General features: G+C 42.5%; 2 pseudogenes; both read left to right on the forward strand.

The window, feature by feature from the left end:
- The first annotated feature begins 441 nt into the window (after window positions 1-441).
- LOC110594371 lies at window positions 442-1,011 on the forward strand (annotated as a pseudogene).
- A 6,153-nt stretch (window positions 1,012-7,164) lies between these two features.
- LOC103274766 lies at window positions 7,165-8,027 on the forward strand (annotated as a pseudogene).
- Window positions 8,028-9,929: the final 1,902 nt, after the last annotated feature.

Here is a 9,929-nt window from a genome sequence, read left to right on the forward strand (position 1 = left end):
TGTATTAGGTATTATAACTAATCTAGAGACAATTTAAAGTATATAGAAGGATGTGTGTAGGTTATACACAAATATGACACCATTTTGCAAAAAGGATTTGAACATCCACAGATTTTGGTATTGAGGGGGTCCTGGAAAAAATCCCCCATGGATACTGAGGGGCATCTGTATCTTTTGTTTACTATTCTCATCTTCTTGCATTAGCTAGAATCTCCAGTATGATTTTGAAGAGGAATGATGAGAAAGGACATCCTTACCTTGCTCCTGATCTCAGTGAGAAAGCTTTCAGTTTCTCACCATTAACTAAAATGATAGCTGTAGGGTTTTTGCAAATATTCTTTATCAAGTTGAGGAAATTTCCCCCATTCCTAGTTTATTAAGAGTTTTGTTCCTTTCCCAGGTGACTGCCAAAGATGGCAGAGGGACAGTTCCTGGTGCTGGATGGCCATCGTGGTCATACAGGTACTGCTGGGCTGGAAGGTAGTGGTCATGCACTGTGAGGGCATCAACATTTCTGGCAATTTCTACAGGAACAAATTAAAGTACCTGATCTTCCTCCACAAGCGGATGAACGCCAACCCTTCCCAAGGCCCCTACCATATCCAGGCCCCCAGCCACATCTTTTGGCAGACTGTGTGAGGCATGCTGCCCCACAATAGCAAGTGAGGCCAGGCTGCCCTGGACCACCTCAAGGTGTTTGATGGGATCCTGTCGCCCTATGACAAGAAAAAGCGGATGGTAGTCCCTGCTGCCCTCAAGGTTGTGTGTTTGAAGACTACAAGGAAGTTTGCCTACCTGGGGCACCTGGCTCATGAAGTTGGCTGGAAGTGCCAGGCAGTGACACCCACCCTGGAGGAAATGAGGAAGGAGAAGGCCAAGATTCACTATCCAAAGAAGAAACAGCTCACGGGGCTATGGAAATAGGCCGAAAAGAATGTGGAGAAGACTGACAGATACACAGAGGTCCTTAAGACTCCTGGTTCCTGGTCTGAGCCCAATAAAGACTGTTGATTCCAAATCAAAAAAAAGTTTTTATCATGAATGAGCATTGGATTTTATCAAATGCTTTTTCTGCACTACTCACATGATTGTGTGATTTTTCTTTTTTATCCTGTTGATGTAATGGATTACATTAGTTTTCAAATGTTTAACTGGTCATGCATACCTAGAATAAATCCCACTTGACTGTGATGTATAATTCTTTGTTATAAATTATTGGATTTTTATTTGGAAATATTTTGCTGAATATTTTTACATCTATGTTCATGAGAGATGTTGGTCTGTGGTTGTCTGTTCCTGTAATGTCTTTTTCTGATTTTAATATTAGAATAATGTTGGATTCATTGAATAACTTAGGGAATAGTCCCTCCATTTTATCCCCTAAAATATATCTTAGATAATTGGTGTAATTTTTTCCTTAAATTTTTCATGGAATTCGCTAGTGACTACAGGTGCACCTAGTGCTTTCTGTGTAGAAAGGTTATTAATCATTTATTCAATTTTTAATAGATGTAGGCCTATTCAGATTGTTTATTTCTTCTTGTGTGAGTTTTGGCAGTTGAGATCTTTCAAAGAATTGGATCCATTTTATCTAAATTATCAAATTTTTGAGCATAGAGTTGTTAATAGTATCTCTCAAATGTCCTATTAATTTTTTAATATTTTATTTTAAAGATGTGAGTTTTGTTCCTTTCCCAGGTGACTGCCAAAGATGGCAGAGGGACAGGTCCTGGTGCTGGATGGCCATCGTGGTCATGCAGGTACTGCTGGGCTGGAAAGTAGTCGTCATGCACTGTGAGGGCATCAACATTTCTGGTAATTTCTACAGGAACAAATTAAAGTACCTGGTCGTCCTCCACAAGCGGATGAACACCAAACCTTGGTACAATCCAGGATTAGGTATACAAGTGGTCATTGTATAGGTAAATTTGAGCCTCCCTTTGGTCCCCATTTTGCCTAGTCTGAAATCAGGCTTCATCTGGATATCATGATCAAGGGGGGGAAAGGGAGAGATCGAGACCAGTGTGTATAAATATATATAAACACAATGTGTGGAATACATTTTTGCTACAATTTTTTTGAACAATCTGTTAGATCAGCTAATAATAAGAAAAATATAAAAGTTTTTTTTATCTCCGTTTATCTCTTCTTCAATATTCTTCCTTCTTTATGAAGATAAAGTTTCTGACCAACATTATTTTCCTTTTCTCAAAAGAACTTATTTTGGCATTTCTTGAAAGGCAGATCTACTGGCAAAAAATTCTCTCTATTTTTGTTTGGCTGAGAAAGTCTTGATTTCTTCTTCACTTTCAAAGGATAATTTTTCAGGAAACAATTCTAGGCTGGTGGGTTTTCTCTCTCAACACTTTAAATATTTAATCCCACTTTCTTCTTGTTTACTTGGTTTCTGAGGAGAAGATGGGTGTCATTCTTATCTTTGTTTCTCTATGGGTAAGGACTTCCATCCCTCCACCCTCCGCCCTGGCTTCTTTCAGGAATTTTTCTATATCTTTGATATTCTATATTTGGAAATGCTTTACCTAGGTATAGTTTTGTTGTTGTTTTGACTTGTTTTGGTTTGGGCATTTATCCTGCTTAGTGTTCTCTAAGTTTCCTGGATCTGTGGTTTGGTGTATGGCATTAATTTGGGAAAATTATCAGTCATTATTGTTTCAAATATTTCTTTCATTCATTTGTCTCTTTCTTCTGCTTCTGGGGTTACCATTAAGTGTATGTTACACCTTTTGTAGTTTTCCTACCATTCTTGGATAGTCTATTCTGATTTTTTGTTCAGTCTTTTTGCAAGCTTTAAAAAGGAGTCCTAATTCTCCCACAAAGAGAAGGTTCAAGAATACCGAGAAAAGGGCTGCAGTGTCAATGGAACTGTGGGGAAACCTGAATTTCAAAACCCATCTAGAAGTATCAAGAAAAACTCAGTCAAGAACCTGGACTTCTACCCCACTTGGCAGTAATGAGACAGCTCTTCACCTTCCCTCCCTGCGGGAGTGGTGTCAAACTAAGCCAGCAAAAACAGAAGGTTCAAATAATATCCAGAGTCTAAAATACAAAATGTAGCAATCAGAAATTATCCATCATATCAAAAGCCAGGAAATTTCAATATGAATGAAAAAAGATGATAGACACTAGTACTGACTCTGAAGGATCAACAAAATTAACAACTTAACCTCAATTTTTAGCCAAAATGACCAAGAATAAAAGACAGAAGAGTCAAACTAAAATCAAGAATAAAAAAAGAATATTATTATCAAACTTAGAGAAATGAAATGATTTATAAGAGAATACTGTAAACAAATATGCCAAGAAACTGACTCAAGAAGAAATAGAAAATCTGACTAGACCTATAACAAGTAAAGGCATTAGATTACTATTTCAAAACTTCCCACACAAAAAAGTATCTCAGGCCCAGATGGAACCATAGATGAACCTACTGAAAATTTATTTAAGAATTAACACCAATTCTTCATAGTCAATGATTACAGTCAATAGATGGGCTAAAAAGTGACCCCCAGCTCCCATGGGTAGATATGTTGTGGCCCATTCTCTCTCACATACCAAAGGGGCACAGGAAACCCCACTTCAGGATTTGTCATTAAACTTTATTTGGATCACTATCACATTGCCTTGGTTGAATCACAAGGGAAGTGTCACTAATTGGTTGCAGCCTCAGTTGCCATGAACGGCATAACCGAAAACTGCCCAGGTGCCGGGTCAGGCATATTAATTTGTGCCAGTCAGATTAAAACTACTTTTTTTCACTTAACCTGATACCTTTGAGACTTATATAGATTGTTGCATACAATCTGGGCTCAGGCAATCCTTCTGCCTTTTGATTTATTGTAGAGACGCAACAAATTGTTGCATATATGATTAGTTCTTTTTTTCTTCTTGTCTTTTTTGACCCAGTAGTATTCCTGTCTTAGTCTGCTTTTCTGTTGCTTTTAACAGAATACCAGCCAGGCATGGTGGCTCACACCTGTAATCTCAGCACTTTGAGAGACCGAGGTGAGAGGATTGCCTGAGCCCACAGATTCAAGACCCACCCGGGCAACTTGGTGAGACCTCGTTTCTCAATAAATCAAAAATTAGCCGGGCCTGGTAGCACAAGCCTGTAGTTCCAGCTACTTGGAAAGCTGGGGCAGAAGGATCACCAGAGCCCAGCAGGTCGAGGCTGCGGTAGCTGAAACCGTGCCACTGCCCTCCAGCCTGGGTGACAAAGTGAGATTCCAACTCAAAAAAAAAAAAGAAAGCAAATAAAAATTGGATGTTAGGATGTCTATAAACTGATAAAAAGACAGAGTATTAACCTGGAAACCAAAAATAAAATTTTAAGTCCCCCAATTGACTGAACAGAGCTCCCTCCTCTGCACCAAGAGAAACCTGAAAAATTAAGCTCCAGGCCATGGAAAAGGAGGACAGGCATACCTCATGATACTCCCTCCCTTGTGGCGTTTTAGGCACAACTGACTAGCGTCAACATTAAAATAGAGATCTTAAGGCTGATAAAACGGACCCTGTGGCAATCATACTAAATTCCAACCTGACTTTGATATAGCACCATAGGACAGATGGCAGACCCTAAAGGAAGTAAAAATACTTTACCCCAAAGTATGTTTCTCTAGCATATTTGGAAGTGATCCTGTAAAGCCATCTCTTGGGGAAATCTGCATCTATACCAAACACCTTTTAAGCCATAGCAAACTGGATGGAACTGAAGACAACCGTTCTTAGTGCTCTGTCACAGAAACAAAGAACCAAATACCACATGCTCTCACTCATAAGTGGGACCTGGACGTTGATCACAACAGCCCAAGGGAGGGATCAGCAGTCACAGACACAGCCAGGGGAGGGAGGAAGGGGGGCAATAACAACACAAAGGGTGCCTGATCCTAAATCAGGGAGAGGTAGGACCAGTTGAAGGCCCAGACTTCACCTGCCCATATGTTACTTTTGTACCTAACTGTGACTTGTGCCTCACATCTTTGTGTGTGTGTGTGTGTGTGTGTGTGTCACATCTTTATAATAAAATTAAGTTGTTTGCTGTTTTTAAAGGCATGGGCAACACCTTCGGTCTCCTCCCACTGTGGGAGCTTCTCTGTCCTCTCAATAAATACCGCTTTCTAAAAAAAAAAGGCATATGCCACCTATTCTCTCTGAAGTCTGTTGCTTAGAGGCTTCATCTATGTAACTCAACTCCTTTTATTTTAGCTCAAGCATTTATTTTACTGATCTCAAATTATCTAGGCAGATCTTACCTCTACCCACTGCCAATCAGAAAATCTTTACATGCACTCTCAGTAAGGGTATAAGCCCTTGCTTGGAGATGTCCCACCTCTCTGGGGCCAATCAATGTAAACCTCACTTGCATTGATTGATTGTAACTCTGTCTCCCTAAAAAGGTATAAGACCAAGCTATAATTCAACCACTTGGGGCACATGTTGTCAGGACCTCTTGGGACTGTGCCACGGGCCTAGGTCACTCACATTTGGCTCAGAATAAACTTCTTTAAATATTTTACAGGCTTTTATCATCAACAAACCTACTAGAATAGAATAACTAACATTGGGCATTGAGCTATATAGTAGCTGGATTGGGATGACTCAGTAATGAACAACAGAGTAATTAACAGTATAAAGCTTTTGAGTAAATTGATGGAGATTCTTATTGAACATTTGAAGGGGAATTGCTGACTATTGCAGGGTATTTGAGAGGAGTGAGGGATTCCTTGGTGCAGGAAAGATGGAATTATGGATAGATTTACTGCATCTGTGCTTGAGAGAGTAGGACAGCTTGAGAGAAGTCTTATCTTGATTTCATCTAATTTTAACTGTCGGAAAAAATAACCTTCATCAACATGTCGAGAGCAAAGGAAAAGAGACCTAGAAGCAACTTTTCAACAATAAATTTAGTCTCAATGCACTGGCTCATGCCTGTAATCCTAGCACTTTGGGAGGACAAAGTGGGAGAATTGCTTGAGCCCAGGAGTTTGAGTGTTCTGAGCAACACAGTGAGATCCCATCTCTACCAAAAAAAAAAAAATAGACAGACATAGTGGTGTGTCTGTAGTTCCAGCTACTCAGGAAGCTGAAATGGGAGGATCACTTGAGCCCAGGAGGTCAAATGTTGCAGTGAGCCAAGATTGGGCCACTGCACTCCAGCCTCTGAACAATAAATGCATCCTAATACCACAGATTTGTTGCTAAGTAGCTTCCCTCCACTCAAATTCTGTCTTTTTCCATTTTCATGACACAAACACAATGAAATATTGACAAATTTGTGCTGTATTACAATCTTATGGTTTTTCCTGTTATAGAAATTGCTCTTATACTTACTTTCAATTGATAATTAACGCAAATATCTCTTTGATCAGATGTGCCAAATATTTTGCATGCAACAGCTGCCAATTTGATTACACAGAGCCCTTTGTTCCTTTTTGATAGACATAGCCAATTTGGAAACATTTGTGATGTGCAAGTTTATAATAGAAAATTTGGCAGGTATTTATCCCTAGTTCCTTTGGAATTTTCCCAGGAATAAGTGACTTTGTTATACTTGGCACTAGTGGGTGACTCACCTGTGAACCCAAGGTAGTTTATGGTAACAAGATGATTCTGGAAAGGAGAATGATCACACCAGAAACACCAACAATATGAGTGAGGAATTATGTCAGCAAGTTGGCAGAATAGGAGATCCCAAATTTGTTCCCCCACAAAAAAAAAAAAAACAACTAGATGGCTATCTATCAACGAAAATATCTCTGGAGAACTCAAGAGCTCATTTTAAAAGCTGCAGCGCTGGGCTTGGTGGCTCAGCCTATGATTCCAGCACTTTGGGAGGCCAAAGCAAGTAGATTGCCTGAGCCCACGGGTTCAAGACCCACCTGGGCAACTTGGTGAGACATCATCTCTACAATAAATAAAAAATTAGCCAGACATGGTAGTGTGCACCTGTAGTTCTGGCTACTTGGAAGGCTGAGGTGGAAGGATCACTGAAGCCCAGCAGGTCGAGGCTGCGGTGGCCGGGAGCGTGCCACTGCACTCCAGTCTGGGTGATAGAATGAGACTCCAACTCAAAAAAATAAAATAAAGTAAAAACTGCACCAACACAGAGGAATTTTTTTTTTAAGTAGGGGGAAAGGCAGCAAGATGACAGTCACTGAGGAGGACTATGGTGTCAGGGCCGATGCAGACTGGGAACTGGAGGAGCTTCTGGAAAGTGTCCTTGATGATTTTGATAAAGCCAAACCCTCACCAGCACCCGCTCCTACCATCACAGCCCCTGATGCTTTGGGGGCTCAGAAGAGATCACCAGGAGACACTGCCAAAGATGCCCTCTTCGCTTCCCAAGAGAAGTTTCTCCAGGAACTATTCAACGCTGAACTGGCTTCCCAAGGTACTGCGGAGCTCAAGAAGGCAATGAAGGAATTGGCTTCTCCAAGGCTGCAGGGAGAGTGGACAGTGACACAACCTCCCACCAAGAATTTATTTCTTGCCTAAAGGAGACACTAAGTGGACTAGCCAAAAACACCACTGACCTCCAGAACTCAGGCATGTCAGAAGAGGAGCTGACCCAGGCCATGGAAGGGGCTGGGCATGGACAAAGGGGATAGGGAAGGGAGCATCATCCCCATCATGCAGAGTATCATGCCGAACCTGCTGTCCAAGGATGTGCTGGACCTGTCACTGAAGGAGATCACAGAAAAGTATCCAGAATGGTTGCAGAGTCACCAGGAATCTCTGCCTCCAGAGCAGTTTGGAAAACACCAGGAACAGCACAGTGTCATGAGCAAAATATGTGAGAAATTTGAGGCAGAGATTCCTACAGATGGTGAAGCCACTCAAAAAACTTGTTTTGAGATGGTGCTGGATCTTATGCATCAGTGCAGGATTTGGACCATTCTCCAAAAGAACTGGCTGGGGAGTTGCCTCCTGGCCTCAACTTTGACCTGGATGCTTTCAATCTTTCAGGGACACCAGGTGCCAATGGTGAACAGAGTCTGATCATGTGAAACACAACACATTTTCCTCCCCAAGTCCCATCCGTGGGAAACATCTGGAGTCAGCAGAACCCTTGGGAGCTGAGGTAGAAGAGTCATCTGCAGGAGTGGTCTGCCCACTGCCCTCTGTTGTCTCATTCAAGATTTTGCCATATCAGCTGAGATTTTTTATCTGATTCTTGGGAATAGGGTCTGTTTTGCAGGCCTTTTCTGTGAGCCCTATTCCATTGTGGTTTCTGCCACGATCAAAAGCCCAGTCATCTGCCAGACGAAGGAAGGTATCTCTTTTGGGGGCATGCACCTTCTTCCTCTCCCACACTAATGTTATATGTGGCCGCATGGATGATCACCTTTACTCCCCGGGTCTTTGTGCCTTGTCTGTACTCCCTCTCTTGGACCTGGGGGGCAGGGGCAGAGTCCTGGGACTCTGCATTTCTCTCTTTTAAATAAAGATGTGGGGTACAATTCAGGGTTAGATATACAAATGTGGATCATGCAGGTACCCTTGTTGATGAGGTGTGCCCCTCCCTCCCTTGGCAGTTTCCCTCGACTGCCAATCCCACCCCCTCCCCTGACAGTTTCCCACTACTGCCAATCCCTTTCTTATATTATATTTGTTCAAGATCCACTTATGAGTGAGAACATATGGTACTCTGTTCTTTGTTTCAGAACTCTGTATTTCTATAGTCCTCTTGGTAGGACCTTTGTGAATGGAAAGAAACAGCCCGGACTGGGGCTACAGATCTGTTATCATACTCACCTTCAGACAAACCATTCCGAATTACCTAAAGAAAAAGGGCTTTTGCATCTAATCACAGTAGGGTTGACGAGAAGCCCTGGGATTCTCCTTCCTCCAGTACTGAGCCCTCAACTCCCTGTTCCAGTCTGAGAACTCATGTTACTACCCTGGTTCTTCCTACAATGCTATGTGATCTGGGTGAACCCAGCCCCTGACCTTCCTCTGTCCTCTGCCTGTCCTCTTACCTCTTCTCTTTTCTAAATACCTATTTATTCCAACTCTTGAGCTCAAGCTGTGACAATGAAGAGCCCTCATCTAGTCCTTCCACCAGTCTCACTGGCTCCTCCCTCCATGGCAAACACATAATTGTAATGTCAGGTCTGTGAAATTAATGGCCATTCTTCCCCCAGATACATTCTGGCTTATTGGAGATACCGATTCCCTTAGAATCCTATCCTTTAGTTCAAAAAGGTAGCTTGGAAAAGGGAGAAGGGTACAGTCTGGGTTCCTTTACCTGGAGGTCCCTTGAGGCAATGTATAATAAATATTCTGAGTGAGAAAAAAAAGAACTGCACAAAAAGAGTAGAAAGAACAGTTTTGTCTGCATCATCTCATCCCTACAGCCAGAACTGCTCGGCAGCAAGAGGGAACTCCCTTGCCTACAAGTTACCCTCACAGAAAAGGAATGCAGAGGAAACACCCAGCTGCCCCAGCCTTCCAAGCACTGCCTGAAGAAGATGGTTCAGTTTCACACTCTTCCAGATCCCTGGGGAGAGCAACATAACTGATACATCTCCAGACAGCTAGGAACATAGAAGTCGGCAGGGGTTATCAGGATCAGCTGCTGAGGGTGTCACTATGAAACCCAGTGGCCTCTCCTGCAGAGTACCACTGCAGCCTTAGCCCCAGAGGACCTCAAAAGCCTTCCCAGTCACCACGCACCCCTGTGGCTTTCACCAAGGACCCCACAGTGTCATGGATCCCAGCAGGTCTTGACACTATGGGAGACAGAGCCAGCCTAGCCTCCACAGATCCCCTGGCATTTTTGCTGCTGAGGACCACAATTGTTCAGCTTCACAATCTCCAGCTGCCTGACCTGCCACCCTTCTCCCTCCCTCTTCCCTGAAACTTCCCTGGGCAGCACAGCTGCTGGCACCCTAGACCCTAGGACCCAG

The sequence above is a fragment of the Carlito syrichta genome, unplaced genomic scaffold (assembly GCF_000164805.1).
Source record: "Carlito syrichta isolate Samal-C Ts95f unplaced genomic scaffold, Tarsius_syrichta-2.0.1 Scaffold314874, whole genome shotgun sequence".
Classification (NCBI taxonomy): domain Eukaryota; kingdom Metazoa; phylum Chordata; class Mammalia; order Primates; family Tarsiidae; genus Carlito; species Carlito syrichta.